The sequence below is a fragment of the Bubalus bubalis genome, chromosome 24, assembly GCF_019923935.1.
Source record: "Bubalus bubalis isolate 160015118507 breed Murrah chromosome 24, NDDB_SH_1, whole genome shotgun sequence".
Taxonomy (NCBI): Eukaryota; Metazoa; Chordata; class Mammalia; order Artiodactyla; family Bovidae; genus Bubalus; species Bubalus bubalis.
In genome coordinates, this window is record NC_059180.1 from 39,567,513 (window position 1) to 39,586,863 (window position 19,351).

At 52.2% G+C, this 19,351-nt stretch overlaps 1 long non-coding RNA gene and 8 other non-coding genes across 9 annotated transcripts; 4 read left to right on the plus strand and 5 right to left on the minus strand.

Moving 5' to 3' along the window:
• The first annotated feature begins 844 nt into the window (after positions 1-844).
• Positions 845-917, plus strand: TRNAK-CUU. Its single transcript has one exon. It is a non-coding gene; the product is annotated as a tRNA-Lys (tRNA).
• Positions 918-2,296: 1,379 nt separating this feature from the next.
• On the minus strand, positions 2,297-2,375 carry TRNAK-CUU. Its single transcript has one exon. It is a non-coding gene; the product is annotated as a tRNA-Lys (tRNA).
• Positions 2,376-4,536: 2,161 nt separating this feature from the next.
• Positions 4,537-4,608, plus strand: TRNAP-AGG. The gene has a single exon. It is a non-coding gene; the product is annotated as a tRNA-Pro (tRNA).
• A 3,208-nt stretch (positions 4,609-7,816) lies between these two features.
• On the plus strand, positions 7,817-7,889 carry TRNAK-CUU. The gene has a single exon. It is a non-coding gene; the product is annotated as a tRNA-Lys (tRNA).
• Positions 7,890-8,424: 535 nt separating this feature from the next.
• On the minus strand, positions 8,425-8,496 carry TRNAP-AGG. Its single transcript has one exon. It is a non-coding gene; the product is annotated as a tRNA-Pro (tRNA).
• Positions 8,497-10,799: 2,303 nt separating this feature from the next.
• Positions 10,800-11,937, minus strand: LOC123331566. Its single transcript, XR_006548273.1, has 3 exons — positions 11,812-11,937; positions 11,431-11,537; positions 10,800-11,348 (listed from the first exon to the last, which is right to left on the minus strand). It is a non-coding gene; the product is annotated as an uncharacterized LOC123331566 (long non-coding RNA).
• On the minus strand, positions 11,376-11,447 carry TRNAP-UGG. Its single transcript has one exon. It is a non-coding gene; the product is annotated as a tRNA-Pro (tRNA).
• A 479-nt stretch (positions 11,938-12,416) lies between the features above and the next one.
• TRNAK-CUU lies at positions 12,417-12,489 on the plus strand. Its single transcript has one exon. It is a non-coding gene; the product is annotated as a tRNA-Lys (tRNA).
• Positions 12,490-18,606: 6,117 nt separating this feature from the next.
• On the minus strand, positions 18,607-18,679 carry TRNAR-CCU. Its single transcript has one exon. It is a non-coding gene; the product is annotated as a tRNA-Arg (tRNA).
• Between the last annotated feature and the right edge of the window lie 672 nt (positions 18,680-19,351).

The window sequence follows — 19,351 nt, forward strand, 5'->3', positions numbered from 1 at the left end:
AGCCAAGTCTCACCCTACAGGAAGGGGGACTAGGGTCCAGGGCAGACCCTGGGGCTCCTGGGCTGGGCTCCCAAAGCCCCCGTGTGGCTCTAGGTGCCTCACAGTTCCCTTCCTTATTCCAGAAACTGACTGGGAAGGAAGAAGTTGGCCCTGGCTGGACACTGCGTCACACCCCCTGGGTACCGGGTTCCCCCTCCAGGCTTGCAGCGGGTCTTCTGGGTCGTTCTGGATAACTCAGACGGCCCGCCTAAAGCGGGGCGGGGTAGGGCGGGGCGTGGCAAGGTGAGTGGTGAGTATTCCGGGCAGGGGGCAGGGGCACCAAGGTTTGGCCCTAGGAGCTCTCGCAGGCCCTGGGGACTCACCCCCAGACCACTGTAGAAAAGAACGCCTTGTGCCACCTATCTTGGTGACCTTGCCCTCCCGTCTGCAAGAGGGTCCTGATTTCCCCCCGGCCCTCACGGGAGGGAGGGACGGTTGGGGGAAGCTTGGGTTCTGATCCCATATCTGGGAAGCAAGAAGACAATTTCGTGGGGCCGCCTCCTGCGTTCGGGGTCCCGGGACGTTCATGGGATTCAGGGGCCCAGGCACCGGTCTCTCAGTGCGGCGTGCTCCGGGGCCTCCATATGCCTGTCCGTCTGGGTTAACTTCCGCCCCTCACCCCGCCCCTCCCCGCCCCGCTAAGCAAGTCTCTAAATTACCGTCAAGGCTGTCCCGCGCCCTCGCAGCCTTCAAACCTGAGGCTCCCTGGCAGTTTTTCGAAGAAACTGGGAGAAGCCAAGCTGTGCACAGCAGGGACCTATGGACAGGGATCGATCTTCCAAAGGAGAGACAGGGTAAACAAGTAGCCCGGCTAGCTCAGTCGGTAGAGCATGAGACTCTTAATCTCAGGGTCGTGGGTTCGAGCCCCACGTTGGGCGCAGCTTTTGTTAAGCTGGTAAGGGAGTTAAGATTCTTCCGTGTGGAGCAAGCATTCACAGAATCCTAGCCACACATATCTGCAGATGGGGCTACTGGTAAAGCAGCCACCTGCCAATGCAGGAGACAGAGAGACGCAGTTTCGATCCCTGTGTCAGGAGGATCCTCTGAATGGCAACCCACTCCAGTATTCTTGCCGGGAGAATCCCACGGACAAAGGAGCCTGGCGAGCTACAGCCCATAGGGTCGCGAAGAGTCAGACACGACTGAGACGACTTAGCACGCACACACGCAAGTTGTCCAGATTGTACACAAGTTGCCCAGATTGTGGTAATTTGTTAGGGCAACCACAGCTGACTAACACTGGTCCTGAAGGTAAGACTTTTCCACCCCCCTCCCATAAAGCTACTAAGGTATATGGACCTAACTATTCTGTACCCCAGACCGTTACTTCTTTTCACCTAAGAACACCAGGAAATATTCCTGAGACTAAGTGTGCCTTAGTCTGGCCGGAGTAGCAGCCTGGGTCCTGGGACCTGGAGTTCCAAGGGTTCGGGGGAGGGGCAGGGGCAGCCTCGCTGATGGCACTCTAAGAGAAGCCTAGGTTCCCACCAAAAAAGAAAGCAAACCTGCTCCCGTCAAACACCCAGCCTGCCCTTTTAGAAGGCTAGACCCTTGAGAGGAAACAAGAAAATCCGCTGATGGAAACTGTATCCCGTCCTCCTCGCTTTCCCCCAAATCGGGAAGCGAAACACCCCGTGTCCATGTCCTTTTTACTGGGGAGAGTGGAGCAAAGTTGAGAGCCCCTCCCCAAATAAGAGACCACCGATTGTCGGGCCCGGGGGTGAGGGGCGGGTTGGGGAGGGAAGTTCTGAGCAGCCCCTCCTCAGGCACGCGGGGAGCCCTGCTTCGGAGGAGCCTCCTGATGGCGCTCCCCAAACCTCGGTGCCTGGAACTGGCCGGGGCGCTCCGGGCTCGGAGAGTCGCCCTCCATCCCGCCCTGCCCACCCCCGCCGCCTGCACCTACACCCCGGGCGGCGGGCACCCTGCGGTTCCCGGAGTCCGGGGTTCTATGAGCCCCTAGTCAAGTGCAGCGGCGCCGGTCGCTCGGGATTTACTAAATCTAAGATCCAGGGGCTGGGCGTCTTCTCAGGCCAGGTATTCAAAAGCTGGCTGGCGGACCAAAGGTCTGAACCGCTTCGCTCAAGGTGGAGACGGAAGTCTGCGGCTGAAATGTGTGACGATCCAGGGAACCGATCAGGTTGCTGGCAACGTAGGTCTCCTGGCTGCCTGTATCGGTAAAAACCTCTGAAAACGGTTAATTATTAGTATTTTTCCTTCTGGTGGTGTGCCGCCCGTGTGGCCTCTTCATCATCCAAAAAGCACACCACCAACGTGAGGCTCGAACCCACGACCCTGACATTAAGAGTCTCATGCTCTACCGACTGAGCTAGCCGGGCTTAGACGAGGGGCGTTTTTGACTCCCTGCAGCTGAGTCCCAAAGGCCGGTCGTGCAAAAAAAAAAAAGAAGAAAAAAAAAAAAATCGGCACAGGTGCGGGAGTCCTGGAGCCTGCCCTCTGGGCATTCAGGCGGTTGGCACAGTCCCTGGACGTCCAGCCGGGCATCGTCCCCCCTCCCCCTCCCCGCGCCCTCCGCCGCCTCTCTCCCGACCCCCATTCTCATGCAGTTGTCGGCAGGCAGGGATTCTTTCGCTTACTGTTAAAGTGGAACTTTTGGCCTGGGGCCATTAGCCACAGCCCTGGGTCAGGGTCTCTCAGGGTGGTCCTCGGGGATTGAGGGTGGGGGCAAGGAACAGCCCCTCTCCTGGGTCCGAGTATGGCTCAGAGGAGCCCGGATCATGGCTCCCTCTGCCTATGTAATCCGGAATCTAACTCATGATTGAGCTCCCATCTATTTATGGCTTCAGTTGTTTAAAATGACGTTAAGAATCAGCCCCTTGCGCTCCTCTTCTGACCTATGCGCAGCACCACAGAGTCCCAGAGGGGAGGGCTCGTGGGCTACTCCTTTGCCCCTGTGTAGGGTCCTCGCATCCGCGACTCCAGGGAGCCACTGCTCTGCCCACGACCACCTGTGTCTTGGGACTCTCTTGGAAGAGTCAGAAACTGATCCTGGGCCCTTCCCAGGATGGTTCGTCTGTTCAGAAGGTCTCTGGGACCGGGGGCGGGGGTGGGGGGGGCACATTGTTTACCATTCCTGCTGAGCTTGGAAAACCCATCCTGGGTGGGATTCTGTTCCTGACCTCTCTCCTCTTACCCGCAAAGTTCCAGAAGCTGCCGCTACTGAAAAGTCAGAAGGACTAGACTGGGGCATTCCAGGGACCCCTTCCCTCCCCCCCCCCCTCCCAGTACCAAGTGACAGCTCTAGCTTTGAAGGTCCATTGGAGGAGATCAGAAATGCTCATACCCAAAGCTGAAGCTCCAATTGCCCCAAACCCGGGCAATAGAAACCTTCTCCAAGACCCAACACACTGTTCCTGCTCCCGGTGGAGCCCGGGCCCACGATCCCTGGCTTAAAAGGCCAACAAGACCCAGCAGGCCCTGGGCCTTCCCCCACAACAAGGCTGAGTCTTCCCATCCTTCCACCCGTGCACCCTGCATCAGCCCCTCTTCCAACACCCACTCCATTCAACCCCACCGCCTCTGCTCTGTCCCACATCTCCCCCTCCTCTCTCTGCCCCCAGGTGAGCACTTGAACCAGCCTCCCTGCCCTTCCAGATGTGTGTGTCTCTGCTCAAAGGTCACGGCCTCCCCCACTGGGGCTGGTGCCCTCAGAGCTGGTCCCTGCAGAGTTCTCAGCACAGGGCTTGGTGCATGGAGTGTGTGGGATGAGTCAGAATGCACAGTGGGGAGGAGGGTCACTGAGATCGCAGGGTCAACATGCAAGGGTGGTATCTCAGAAGTCCCAGCAGAATCTAGCCGTGAGCTCTTCTGAACGTTTTAGGGCCTGGGCTTGGGTGTACAGGGAAGAGCGGGCCCTCTGCCAAACTCTGAAGAGGGCAGAGCCTCTGGGGCAGGGGGCCGGGGATGGTGGTGGTGGCAGGTGGCCTGTGGACAAGGCCACCAGCTCAGGGATGGAGGCTCCCGCGGGAGGGCCCTGGGAAAGGCCCAGGCCACATTAGTTGCTCCTCTGGGGTGACCAGTGCACCTGGCCCCTAAGCCTCAGGAGACCCACATTTCTCTGAATATAATTCTCTTCCATGGAGAAGACTGACTGCTGTGTAGCTCGTGGCCTTGTCGGGACAAGAGGAATCCAGGCACCGCGGCTCCAGCTCTGTACCCAGTCCCCAGCCTTTGGTTGTAGAGAGAGGAAAGGACCCTCAAGTTCCTCTGCGGTGGAGGCCTCAGTGATGGTGGCCTGGCGTCGCCAGTCGAGCCAGGACTAGGGGAGGCAGAACGGAGTACCGGATGCCCAGAGGATCAGGCTCCCGGACCTGGTGCTCACAGGGGCGGCGACACTGCACTCTCCTCTTCTAGATGGCAGAGAACTGAACTTATCGGAGCCCTTTGTGAAACGCCTCGGAAGCGGGGAGCCGTGGCCCTGAGGCTGGACAGGGAAGTGATGTGACGATAATATGGAATGGGCAAAGAAAGTGTTACTGTGGCTCGTTGGTCTAGGGGTATGATTCTCGCTTAGGGTGCGAGAGGTCCCGGGTTCAAATCCCGGACGAGCCCATCTTTTTATCCCCAGAACTCCCAGTGTACCTATTCCAGGGCCTCCTGTGGATACCAAGTGTGGTCTGATGTACCATCACTCGCCCGCCCCATTCACTCAGCCCGCTAGCCTGAGCGGAAGGGCTAGAGGTCCAGAATCTGAGTCCTGAATTTGGGCTCCACAGTAAATAGCTTAGCGGGTGGGAATTATGAAGAGAGAGCCCCAGGCACAGCCGGCGGCCACAGCTCCCGCCTGGGACGCTGAACCCTGCCCGCGTCCCTGTGCTGCGCGGCACAGGCAGGTGGTTTTCCCCGCCTGGCCGCCATGGGGCGCGCCGCGCCAACGCTGCCGCGCGGTGAAGAGCAGCGCTTCCTCCCGGCCCTGGTCTGGGAAGGCTCCCGGGTGCGTTCCGGCCGGGGGAACCTCTGGCAGCCCGGCTGTGCTGCTGCTGTTCTTAATGGCCGGTGCGGGGTCGGGCGGAGAAGGCAATGGCACCCCACTCCAGTACTCTTGCCTGGAAAATCCCATGGACGGAGGAGCCTGGTGGGCTGCGGTCCATGGGGTCGCTAAGAGTCGGACACGACTGAGCGACTTCACTTTCCCTTTTCACTTTCATGCATTGGAAAAGAAAATGGCAACCCACTCCTCTTGCCTGGAGAATCCCAGGGACGCGGGAGCCTGGTGGGCTGCCGTCTACAGGGTCGCACAGAGTCGGACACGACTGAAGCGACTTAGCAGCAGCAGCAGCGGGGTCGGAAAGCTCCCCTGGACCACCACCCCTCTTCCCACGGGGTGAAAGGAGATAGTAGGGAGCCTGTGCAGGACTGCCCCGAGCATCCACCTGAGGAAATGGACCCCTTAACTTTGGCCGAAGTGTCTCCTCACCTCCCCTCTCCCCTCCTGGGACCTGAAACGTCAGGGCCGTTGGCCCAGCACCTAGTAGCAGCGTCCCCCCCTCCCCCGCCCTGCTTTAATCCGGTTTCTAATGATGGACGTTAAAGTTCCCTCCAACCTTCTCTTTGTCCACGCGGGGAGCAGTAGGAGGCGCCCCTCCTGCCTCCTGCCAGGGGCCATCGGCGGAAGCCTAGTGGACAGTATGAACTCTCACTCCAGCCCAGCAGTGTGGGACCCAGCAGGTCCCATCCTGTGGGAATTGCCCTCAGCAGACAGCAACAGGGTGACCCCCTCTTTCCCTACCGGGGGGCGCCTAATCAGAGAAGGCTGCTAACCCGGAAGATTTAAATGAGATTAGAGTCTCATAATGCTGAAACTGTCCAAGATGCAATTGAAAACCACTGATGAAACAGAACCAGAAAAATGTCAATTTGAAGGAGAAATGGCAATCAAGAGAAGCTGACTCAGATGTTGGAAGGTAAACGTGGTTAAGCAGCCATGTAAAAATGCTTCAGAGAGCAATTACAAGCCACTTAAATTTAAAAAGTGAAAGTCTCAAATAAATAAAATAGATAAAGAATAACCAACTGAGAAGCTTAGAGCGGAAACATACAATAATCAAAATAAAAAACTTAATTGACAGGCAATGGCAGGATCAACAGGACAGAAGAATCAGTTGAAGATAGAACAATAGATGTTACCCAATCTGAAGAACAGAGAAAATAAACTTAAAAAAATAAACCAAGTAACAGAGCCTCAAGGCTTTGTGGGGCTTTAACAAAATATATAATATTGGAGTCTTGAAGACCTAAGAGAAGAGAAAGATGGGGCTAAACAGTGTTAGAAGAAATAGTAACTAAAAAAAGAAGAGAAATGAAATCGCTGAAAGTTTCTGGTGGATTAAAAAAATAAATAAAATTTAGAAGAGGATGTACTTGCACCTCTCCATTCTTTGATCAAAGAATAAAGTTTTCAAAATAAACCTTACTTTTAAAAGTTTTGAAAAAAAAAAAGAAGCAGAATCACATAACCCCTCATCCCCCACCCACCACACCAGAGCCTCCCCTATCTCTGTGTATATTTGAAACCTGTGTACAACATTGTTTCACCCATAAAAGTTTTTTGCCTTAACTCTACAAATAAAGTCCTCCATTTTAAAATAATCTAATGCCATGTGCACATCCAACAGCATTAAGGATGGCCCCACAGTATTCTATGGTGCTCAGTGCCTGCAGGCTCCTGCTGCCTCCTAACCTCCCTTTGCATTCAGCTGGCTGGTTTCAGGATGCAGGCCAGCTCTGCACATGGGGACTGGTGGAGTCTGAAATCTCAAGGGATCCTCAGAGAATTTTCTGAGGATCTGTCTCCAGAATTTGGGGTAGCGGGGGGTGGGGGGTGGGGGGGTGGAGCAGATAACCTCTGCCCTCACTCCCAGTCCACTGTATATCTGAAGTGGCTTTCTGCTCTAGAGAGGCAAGCTGGGAGGGGGATGTGGCAGGGTAGCCTCATCCTCAGCCTACCCAGGTCTCACAAGTGCGGGGCAAGCATCTGCTTTCTTCCTCCAGGGCCACCTCACTTCTGATTCTGAATCCCGGGAGACTGGCCGAAACAGGAGTGAGCAGGGTAGGTGTCCTGGTGGGTGCCCCGGGGTCTCCAACCCCTTCCAGCAATCCACCACTGGTCCTTGGTTCCAACAATTCAAGATCACCCAAAGGACAGACCGAGAAGGGTTGGGGCAAAAAAAAACTTTAAATAAAAAAAAGTTTATTTTAGATAATGCGCAGGAAGCATGGATGGTGTTATGTGAACATAGAATCCAGTAGAATCCAGCATGTCTAACAATTCTTTTCGGTTCACGGGTTTGTTTGTGCACATACAGTGGTGGGTCCCTTGCCATTGCCCGATTTCAGTTGGTCCCCTCGTCCAGGAGTATCCGGATCAGCTTGGGCAGGTCCACCCTCAGTTCTGTGCCAGTTGCAGGGCTCCTGGCAGCTGCTGAACAGCTGTCTGTCTGTCCCTCTGTCAGTGTGGCATCTCACCCCACATGTCTCCTACTCTATCCCAGTCCCCCTACTCCCCTCGACTCCCCCCACTTTCCCTGACTCCCCCATTTTCCCCCACTCCCCCACCCCTCCCACTTCCCCCCACTCCCCTGCCCCTGCAAGGCGGCTTTCCTGCTGGGGATTCGGGGAATTCTGGGCAGTCTAAACACAGAGAAGGCCCTGAGAGGACTCCACATCCCTGCTAACCCAGCGACGTACCCCACCCAGTCATTTGGGGTGATCCACAGCCAGTCAAGTTCCGAAGCTTGGCTGGAGTCTCCCGGTCACATGTGCCCGGCTAGCTCAGTCGGTAGAGCATGAGACTCTTAATCTCAGGGTCGTGGGTTCGAGCCCCACGCTGGGCGTCTTTTTGACAGGATCTCTAAGCAATTCCTGCCTTTCTGTTTAGGAACAAAATGCACCAAAGGTGAAGTCACGCAGCCTGTGACTTTGCACCGTGCCACCCTGCCCAAGCTCTCATAAGCCCAAAGTGTCCACTCCTTACAGTGGATCTGTTAACTCACCAGATTCCTCAACTTCTTTAACCAAAGGAACCCTAGAAATAGATCCATTAAAGATTTGAACCTGGCTTCTAGACCAAACCCGGCCACCAGGTTTTCCTTTGGTTTATTTAGGGGAGCGAGCAAGCCAGCTACTATTATCTCTGCATCTGCAGGACAACATGTCCACGGTCATAAAAGCTCAGCTTACACTAGGATGCTCCTTTGGGAGTCAGGGGAGAACCGAGTTCCATGTTCTCTCTACCAGGAGTAGCCCTGTAGATCTGAGCAACCCAGACCGCTGCTCGGAAGGATGAGGATGACAGCTGAGGTGGGAATATCCATATCCGGTGAATGTGACAACAGTGTGTCCCCGGGACACAGCCTTTTATTAAAAGCAGGGCTCGTCCGGGATTTGAACCCGGGACCTCTCGCACCCTAAGCGAGAATCATACCCCTAGACCAACGAGCCACACGGTGGTAGCCTCCTCCCCTCCTGATGAGCTCAACGTGGCTCTGTCCTCCCTGGTCCGGGACTGTCCCTGTTTACTCAGTCCATGGATGGTTCCCTTTTCCCCGTGAGTGTCATGAATGGAAGGATTTGATTCCGTGGACGGGGGTGGGAGTAGGGGTGGGAAGCGGGGGCGGACATGGGACTTTGCGCATTGCCCTACGCTGAGGTTCCAAGTTGGCGAGTTTCAATGGAGGTTTTGGAGGGTTCGGCTCCTCCCCTCTCCTTCTCTGTACAAGGAACACTGAGGCGATCAGCTCAGCAGAGCACCCCCATTTCGCCTCTGTCACCGGACTGAGGCCTGGGCTGCAGAATGAAGCTGGGAGTAGAGTTCGGATCCTGTCCTCGACGTCGCGGGCTCCTAGACGCCTCCGGGACCACCTGGCTCCCCCAGCACCCACTGAAAACACCTGCCGAGGGGTTGCCAGTCTCACAGCTGGTCCAGCCTGGAGAACCGCCTCCAGAGTTCCAGACTCGAATCCCAATGCAGACCGCAGCTAGGAAGGGGCCCCAGCGATGGGTAGGGGTTTAAGTAGGGAGTAAAAGGATAAGGGAGGAAGTTTCTCAGAAAAGATGCCCCAAGGTGCTGTTGCCACTGATGTGACCTGGGTCACAGTGACTTCCTGTCCACTGAACACACACGGACCCCTGACCTCGGTGCCCAGGCCTGTTCTGGCCACTCGCATCCAGCGGGTCTGTGTCCACCACCCACTGCGCCTGCCCCATGATCCATTCTCACAGGGCCAGGACCCACACCCGCTCTCCCAGGAATTCTGTTTCAGCCCTAAAGTGACCGGAAAAAGCAAATGGGGCTCCTTGGGGATTTGATGTCAAATTTGATGCCAAAAAGCTCCACAGGGAGCTTCCTCTGCAGTGCTCATTTCCCGTTCCCTGGACAGATGACAGTCAGACCCCAGCTGCAGGCAGGACCTAGACTCAGGGCCTGCTGTAGAGGACAGCAGACCTTGGGTGCCCAAGTGGGGAGGGGGTTGAGGCAGCTCGGAGGGAGGGGCACTCCTGACACAAAGAGGAGTGGACCTGCTGCTGGAGGCAGTGGTAGTTTCCCTTCAAGGAATGGGAGTCTTAAAATGTTCTGTCTGTGGGGGAAGAAAGTGCTGGCCAGGGAGCCTGGTTACCCTGGTTGATGCCCACTAGGCCTCAAAGGCCATAGAGGCCTCCCTGGACATCCAAATGGGACCCAGGGTTCTGTTCAGGAAATGCACTCGCTAGGGGACTTGAGAGTCAGGAGGCATGAAAGGGGCACCGAGCATGCAAGACTCCAGGCTTAACCAGAGAAACTGGGGCGATTAGATCAGAGAAGAGGGTCACCAGCCGCCTGCCCCCTCTGCATGTGCTGGGCAGCTCTGGCCCTGTGGCAGCTCGCCTGGCAGGGGCTCTGTGCCTTAATACCCTGGGGAGGCCCAACTCTGGGCCTGGGATCAGAAAGCCACCTAGATTGGGGGCCCTCAGATTCCAACCAAAGTCTCAGTCCCTTCCTGTATCAGCCATGTCTTTTCTGTATTCTGTTGTTTAGATGTCTGGAACCTTGCTGACTCTGGAGCAAAGGCCTCTCCCAAGGTTGGGCAATTCATTTTTTTTTTTTTTTACATTAAAAAAATTTATTTTTGAATTTTTAATTGGAAGATAATTGCTTTACAGTGTTGTGTTGGTTTCTACCATTCATCAACGTGAATCATGCATAAGTGTATATGTCCCCTCCCTCTTGAACCTTCCTCCCTGGTCAATTGTGCTCAGTTTTTCAGTTGTGTTGGACTCTTTGCGACCCCATGGCTTGTAGCCCGCCAGGCTCCTCCGTCCATGGAAAATTTCCAGGCCAGAATATTGGAGTGGGTTCCCATTTCCTACTCCAGGGGATCTTCCAGGCCCACCGACCTGGTCAGTTCTTCGAGATAGCAAACAATTCCTCCGTCAGCAGGCATTTTTCAAAGGTAAACCAACCAATCCAGGGTCCACAGCCCACGACCACCTGTTTTATCAAACTCTCACCCTCTGGGCCACAGTCCACCTGCAGAGTCACCTCAAGGCCAGGAAACAGACAACCAGGGACAGCACCTGTGCCCCCGAGCCCACCGAACGTATTTCAGCCAGCCATTTAAACCTGTCTTCCCTGCCTGACCTGTTTCACCCTCCCTGAAGCCACAAGAAAGTCTCCTGCCCACATTTTCTTCTCCTTCCTTCCGACACTGGTGCGTCCCCGTCCCCCCTCCCCCCACGGAGACGTGCCACCTCCTCTTGGAAACTGTAATAAGCCATCTTCTCAGTGGCTGAATCTGTTGGCCTCAGAAAATAATAAAACCTATGAAAACACCGCGGTTCTTCTAGCGGAGGAGGAGACCCCGTGTTCGGAGCACCGCCCCCTGGACCCCCGTGGGGACTGGTGGTCTCTTGCGGCCCCCTGCTCAGTCTCCTCTGCGGTTTCCTTCCTTGCCTGGGTCGTGGAAGACCCTTTGGGCAGCCCCTCAAATAGGAAAGGCATTGAAACGTGGGCTTGTCCTTTACTTGGGTCATAAAATTTGAGTTTATTACCCAAAGTAGAAACACACGCCCCAAGTCACATCATCACCCAGTCCAGTGACCGTCTGGCACACGGAGCTGGTCTCCCGAGAGCGGAGACTGACTCATCTCGGTCTCCTCCCCCAGCGCCAGGCCCAGAGCGACCCCAGCGCAGTGATGGCCACTTGGCAGAACAGAACCGAGAGCGGACGATCGGATCGTGGCCGGCGGGAACCACGATTCCGTCGCTCAGGACTCCGCAGAGTTAGGATGTCTTCAAACCGAAAACTAGCTGGTGTCTGCGGAAAGGAAAAAAAAAAAAACCTGGGCTCGTCCGGGATTTGAACCCGGGACCTCTCGCACCCAAAGCGAGAATCATACCCCTAGACCAACGAGCCGGTGTTATAGTGGCTCCTGGTGCCTGTCCTTGGAGGCCTGAGACCGCGGCTCCGCCCTCGGATCCCGGGCTGAGAATCCGCAGCCAGATCCTGGGGATGGTTTTGGTTTCGATTCGAGAAGTAGAGGAGGAGGCGCAGCGCGGCCGGAATCTCCGGGTGAGGGGGCTCCCGCGCGCTCTGGCCCCCGGGCTGCGGAGCCAGACCCCCGCCCCGCCCCCCCCCCACCCCCACCCCCACCCTCGGCCACGGGGGCCGCCCAGTCCGCAGCAGCTAGAGGAGGGGGCAGGTGACAAGGAGGAGCGGGGAGGGAGTGCTGCCGGGCGAATGTGGTCTCCCATGATGGACCCCAGGACAGAAATTTCACCCAACATGCGACACGAGGAGAATGAGACTCGGCCACTTCCCAACCGGTCGGTCCGGGGTGACCCTCGAGCTTCTCCGGGTCCCTCCTGGTCTGGGCTTGGCCGCAGGAAACCCTCACGGATCTGGAACCTGATGTTGGGGTCAGAACTGGGGGTAGTGCTCACTTCTCCCCGAAGGGCAGCTGCTCCAAATTTTTGCACGAGCAAGGGGTCCACATCCTCCCACCCCACCCCCACCCTCTGGGGAAGGAAGGTCTCCCGGCTTGTCCCGGAGGCGAGGCCATCAACCCTTCCCGATCGGCTTAATGCTGCTGCTGCTGCTGCTAAGTCGCTTCACTCGTGTCCGACTCTGTGCGACCCCATAGACGGCAGCCCACCAAGCTCCCCCGTCCCTGGGATCCTTCAGGCAAGAATACTGGAGTGGATTGCCACGCTACCTCTCCTGAAAGGAGCTGAGAGTTTGAAAATGAGAAATCGCCCGTGATTGGAACCCGGCACCTCCCACACCCTAACAGAGGGAGGCGATGTGCGCGGGATTCAGAGTGCGTCCCTACTAGTTTTAGGTTCAGCGAAGTTCAGGAGAACTGTAGCTCCCACTTCCGCAACAGCCCGGCTAGCTCAGTCGGTAGAGCATGAGACTCTTAATCTCAGGGTCGTGGGTTCGAGCCCCACGTTGGGCGCAGCTTTTGCCCCTAGGGCTTTACAGCTAAATAAAAGTGATTTTAGAGAGCGACAAGGTCCATATAAACTAATCCTCTTCCCACGGGGCTTCTTTCTGAGTTCCAAGTTGCTAGACCAGGGAGACTGGAACACTGAGTCTCAGCAGAGCATCTCGTTTCATCTTCGTTTCACTACATGTGTTTTGGAATATAAAAGCTGAAACTGTAAGTTTCAGCACACAGAATGATCCTTTTCTAGGATCTTAAAAAAAATTTTTTTTTAATTTGGCTGCAGCAGGTCTTAGTTACCGCACGCGGGATCTTCCTCTAGGAATTTTCTTGCAATTCCTGAGATCCCGGCAAGGCCAAGAATTGTCCCCAAAACTAGGACTGGAACCCACTTTCTTATGAGATCAGTCTCAGTTCTACATACTGAACGACAGCAACAAGAGCGAGACTTGGAGATGGATTTTCCATCTCCAGGAGTTAGCAGGAGCTAACTCAGTCCTGCGCCGGGACCTATACGGTGCCCCGTCTGTATCCAGGGGTGATCCCCAGCCAGGAGCCTCGCCTCCTCCCACCCTGTGTGTCCCCACCGGCATCCGCTGCGCTTTCCTCCCTCCTGGGGGAGATGAGCAGGGAAGGGAGCCCCTCATCTCCTTTCTAAAGTAGAAAGAAAGCTGGAATTCGTGGGACACCTCAGGTAGAGGTGAGGTCCTCCGCTCCCCAAGAAGCAGGATGTGACTTCCTTTCTGAGAGTGAGACAGGGGAGCTGGAAAGCTTAGCGATGCCACTCCTGAGGCTCTCAGGATGTTGGGTCATCTGGAGACCTAGGTTCCAAGGTAGAGGTAAGAGGCGGGCAGGAGAAGGCTTGGGGAGGTGCCTGCCAGGTCGTGTCTCTCTTAGTGGCTGGATTGGGGCACCCTACTCATCCAAAAGAGAGGGACTCGACTGTACTCCTCAGAGTTCTGTTATAGTCTGTCTTTCTGGGGGAAGTTAGGGAGAGATTATGATTGATTGTAAAGAACTGGATCCCACATTGAAGCCAGAGAGATAAATTTAAAAACTAGTCCATTTGTCTATCCTGCGTCCTCCTCTCCCTTACAGATGCCTCCTCAGAGTGTTCCTTTCACGAACCAATTACACAAAAATCCCTGTCTCAGCTTTTCTAGGAAATATGTCCTAAAATAGTTGTGTCCTAAAATATGTCCTAAAACACTCAAAGAATGAGATTGTTACGGAACCAAATTTGAGTTGGCTCAGCCTCGTGCAGTAAAGCCAATCTACTGATGCTGAGTCGTGGTGAAGGAGTTTATTACAGACTCCAAGCAAGAAGTCCAGGCAGCTAGTGCTCAGAAGGCTCAAACTCCAGAGAGGGCTTTCAGGGAAAAGTTTTAAAGACAAGGTGAGGGATGGGAGTCGTGGGGTGGGTGTTCAGCTCATGAACATTGTGGGGAACTAAGATCCCACATACCGAGCCGGACACCCATCACTTCACAAAATTACCTTTTGTGTATGTGTGTGTGTGTTGAGAACACTTAAGGTCTACATTTAACAATTTCAGGTATACAATAAGGTATTATTAACTATAGTTGCCATTCTGTACATCAGATCTCCACAACTTATTCATCTTATAATTAAAACTTTGTATCTTTGTAACAACCTCTTCCCATTACTCCTACCCTCCCCCCACCAACAAATGGGTTTATTGACTGCTGCCTGGACCCTGGTTTGGTAATGAATTTGGACTTGAGCTCCTTGCCAGTGGAAAACGGGATACTGGTAACTCCTGACATGCAGCAGCACCGTGATCAAGCCGCCTATCACGTGGTTGATTATGATGAAGTGCCGACAGAAGCAGGTGCCCTGGGGGACCACGTGGCTGCTGCACTTGACTCTTGCAGCAGTAGAGGTGAGCACAAGGACTGTGATGTGGGGAGGACTCCCCTGGGTGCGCCTGTTTGTTTGAAGAAAGAAAATGACAAGATCAGGCCTTTAAACTTTCAGCCTAAGTCATGCCCAGAGATCCAGGGATATTTTCTGTCAGCCATAAAATAATCGTATAGCTGCAGGGCTGACATTGCTGAAAATCAAACACATAACTGAATGATGTATATTGCGGGATGACACTGTAAGTTGAGTTCACAGCCTCGAGAGATCTTTTCTGTGAAAGGAAGGACGTTGATTACGAAGGAGTGGAGCCAAAGCCTAGGGAAGTTTAGGTGGTCTTGGACTAAGTTGAGATCTTGAACCCCTGAGTCACTTGGAGTCTCCCTTGCCAGTGAAAGCAGACTGTTCTCTGATATCTGGGGAAAGTAGCTTTCCTCTGTTTGAATATGCCATAATAATCTCACCTGGAGTGGTTGTCTTGCAAGGGGAGGAGAGTTCTCCTCAAAGCCCACACCAGCCAGCCTTGTTACCTTCTAACGTTGGTTGTCCCATAACTACAGTTAGATCAGCACGCTGCAGGAGCAAGTACAAAGGCTGGCCTGGGAGGAACTCATTCATATGCCAAAAGAATGACGCTGGCAGAAAACTAGGGAATGTGTGTAGGAATGGATCTGAGGATGTTAGGATAAAGAGGACGGGATGTGATTTTTGGATCTAGTGAAGTTATTGCTCTGGGCATACATCCCAGCAAGCCTGTGTTTATTTCTTAATTTTTTTTAGCAGACAGATCTTTTATTAAATAACCGAGGATAATACACTCCTGAAACATGAGAGCAGGCTGACTGCAAAGGAGTGGCTAAAGCTTGTGTTTAAATGTTATTCATGCAGCTGAATGTTTCTTGGTTGGTTGGCTAAGCACTGAACTCAGTGGTGGCCTATGTTTAAGGGGATTAGAATTCAAGAATGTCCCTGGCATCATGTAAAGAAAGGAACTCAGACTCTACAAGATAGAAATGCTTCAGTGAGTCTGTCATATTTGATGAGCACACCCACCACCCCACTGAGAGGGCCTGGAGGATATTCCTTTCCATAAGTCAGGGAGAGACGTCAGTGAGGGAAACACTGGCAGCTTGGATCACTCTGTGGTCACTGTTCTCTGCAGGCCACATATGATGGTGGGAGATGCTGCATTGAGATGAAGTTCCTGATTTGAGAAGGGATGACAGGACCCCAGGTGCCTGGGAAAGTAGGAGAAGTAAGCCCAGAGCTGGAGGATCAGAAGAATCTCATTCATGGTCTTTAAAAGGAAAAGAAAACTATGTGCATATATACTATATATATATAGTCACTTCAGTTATGTACGACTCCTTGTGACCCTATGGACTTTGCTTTTACTTTATTTTTTAAATTTTTATCAGATATATTATCATATAATTTCTTTTTTTCATTTCATATATGATATTATACATGTTTCAATGCCATTCTCCCAAATCATCCCACTCTCGCCCTCTCCCACAGAGTCCAAAAGACTGTTCTATACATCTGTGTCTCTTTTGCTGTCTCGCATACAGGGTTATCGTTACCATCTTTCTAAATTCCATATATATGCGTTAGTATACTGTACTGGTATTTTTCTTTCTGGCTTACTTCACTCTGTATAATAGGCTCCAGTTTCATCCACCTCATTAGAACTGATTCAAATGTATTCTTTTTAATGGCTGAGTAATACTCCATTGTGTATATGTACCACAGCTTTCTTATCCATTCATCTGCTGACGGACATCTAGGTTGCTTCCATGCCCTGGCTATTATAAACAGTGCTGCAATGAACATGTACACGTGTCTCTTTCAATTCTGGTTTCCTCAGTGTGTATGCCCAACAGTGGGATTGCTGGGTCATAAGACAATGGCACCCCACTCCACTACTCTTGCCTGGAAAATCCCATGGATTGAGAAGCCTGGTGCGCTGCAGTCCATGGGGTCGCTAAGAGTCACACACGACTGAGCGACTTCACTTTCACTTTTCACTTTCATGCATTGGAGAAGGAAATGGCAACCTACTCCAGTGTTCTTGCCTGGAGAATCCCAGGGATGGGGGAGCCTGGTGGGCTGCCGTCTATGGGGTCGCACAGAGTCGGACACGACTGAAGCGACTTAGCAGCAGCAGCAGCAGCAAGGCAGTTCTATTTACAGTTTTTTAAGGAATCTCCACACTGCTATCCATAGTGGCTGTACTAGTTTGCATTCCCACCAACAGAGTTAGAGGGTTCCCTTTTCTCCACACCCTCTCCAGCATTTATTGCCTGTAGACTTTTGGATAGCAGCCATTCTGACCGGTGTGAGATGGTACATCATTGCGGTTTTGATTTGCATTTGTCTGATAATAAGTGATGTTGAGCATCTTTTCATGTGTTTGTTAGCCATCTGTATGTCTTCTTTGGAGAAATGTCTGTTTAGTTCTTTGGCCCGTTTTTTGATTGGGTCGTTTATTTTTCTGGAATTGAGCTGCAGGAGTTCCTTGTGTATTTTTGAGATTAGTTCTTTGTCAGTTGTTTCATTTGCTATTATTTTCTCCCATTCTGAAGGCTGTCTTTTCACCTTGCTTAGAGTTTCCTTTGTTGTACAGAAGCCTTTAATTTTAATTAGGTCCCATTTGTTTATTTTTGCTTTTATTTCCAATATTCTGGGAGGTGGGTCTGACCTCCCTATGGACTTTGTGATGCTATGGACCACCATGGGAAGAATACTGGAGTGGGTTGCCATTCCCATCTCCAGGGGATCTTCCCAACCCAGGGATCAAACCCATATTTCCTGCAGCTTCTGCGTTGCAGGAGGATTCTTTACCACTGAGTCACTGGGGAAGCCCATGAGATATAGCAATTCAGTTCAGCCACTCAGTCATGTCCAACACTTTGCAACCCCATGGACTGCAGCACACCAGGCTTCCCTATTCATCATCATCTCCCGGAGCTTGCTCAAACTCATGTCCATCAAGTTGGTGATGCCATCCAACCATCTCATCCTCTGTCGTCCCCTTCTCCTCCTGCCTTCACTCTTTCCCAGCATCAGGGTCTTTTCCAGTGAGTTAGTTCTTTGTATCAGGTGGCCAAAGTATTGCAGCTTCAGCTTCAGCATCAGTCCTTCCAATGAATATTCAGGACTGATTTCCTTTCAGATGGACTGGTTAGATCTCCTTGCAGTCCAAGGGACTCTCAAGAGTCTTCTCCAACACCACAGTTCAAAAGCATCAATTCTTCAGTGCTCAGCTTTCTTTATGGTCCAACACTCACATCCATAAACGACTACTGGAAAAAACACAGCTTTGACTATACGGACCTTTGACGGCAAAGTAATATCTTTGCATCTATATATATGACAAAGCCTCAGCGATCATCTCCTCTGTGGGTATGTAGTAGAGGAGGTTTCTAATTTTACTCTCCACCATGCCCTGAAATTTGGGAGATTTTTACCTTGAGGATGAAGGCATATACTGCATGGATTTAAAAAAGAGAAAACTTCATCATGGACTATTTCAAGCAAGAACTAAAGCAGAGAAAAATAGTATAATGTGTTCAGTTAAGACATTATCACCTCATAGAAAAACTTGTTTTGTGTATACCTCGATCCAGTCCATTATCTTTTTTTCCAGCTTTACTGAGATATAACTGACAAATAAAAATGATGTATATTGAAGGTGTACAATGACGGTTTGATATATACATTTACATCGTAAAATATTTACCACGGTGAAGTTAATTAACACATCCATCACCTCACATGTTACCTGATGTGTGTGATGAAAATGCTTAAGATCTCTCTTTGCAAATTTTATGTATACAGTACAATACTATTAACTGTAGTCACTACCCAGCCCACTATTTTAAAGCACATTGGCTGTCATATAATTTAATCTCTAAATAATTGGCTGTGTTTATAAAAAATAAAGACTTTTTAAAAATATAAGTAACCACAATACAATTAATACATCTAGAAAAATGAATAATTATTTCTATATCAAGTAGAAGGGACGGTTGTTAAAATAACGTAAAGAATGCAAGCACTCCTCTGACATCTGAAAATGTGCATGTTTTTATGGGAAAATTAAGACTCGCTGGACTCGTTCAGGGTGACGGCTGGCTGAGTAACCCCCTGGGGGCCTTAATTTCCCACTCGGGTAAGTAGACAGCCGGCTTCATTAAACTTTTTCCCCCCTCCTCTAGAAGGTTTAAAATACAACTCTTTTTTTTTTACCCCGGGTGGGACTCGAACCCACAATCCCTGGCTTAGGAGGCCAATGCCTTATCCATTAGGCCACCGGGGCTGACGAAAGACGTTCTCCGACAGTCTTAGACCAGCCTCTCTCTCACCTTCCCGCGGTTCCGTACAGCGTCCCGGCTCCAGCTTGCCCTGATTTTGGTCCTCCTGACAACCAAATGCGACCGGTGCATTCGCTCAGATCCCGCCCGCCCCCCAGCACCCGGGGACCCCAGGGAGACTGCGCATGCGCTAAGGAAACTGCTCAAAGACCCACGGTAGCAGTTAGCTCCGCTGTCTTGACTGGGATACTATCCTCGCTTAGGGTACACAAGGTCTGGGCATCAAATCCCGGACGAGCTCTTTTCCCCTTCTTTTAGGAGAATCTACGTCCCGTGAGAACTAGCATCAAGAAGGAGTTCGCTAGGCAAAATGTGGGCGCGAAGGGGAGAGAGGGCACAGCCGGGAGCTTGGGGAAAGCGTCGGTCACGACCTTCATTCTCCTCTCCACGTTGCTTCTTAGACCAAGAGTGTTTCCTAGTCCCAAATCTACGCGGTTTTTAGCAGACCCCAGTGGTCTTAGGTCTTTGTCCTAAGGACCCTCCGTGATGGCTCTGTATATGCCCACCTAGCTCAGTGTGTAGAGTGTGGAACTGTAATATCAGAGAGCCCGGCGTTTACTCTCCTATCAGAAGATGGGTATTCTTTCCCCCTTCGAAGATATTTGTCATTGTGGTTA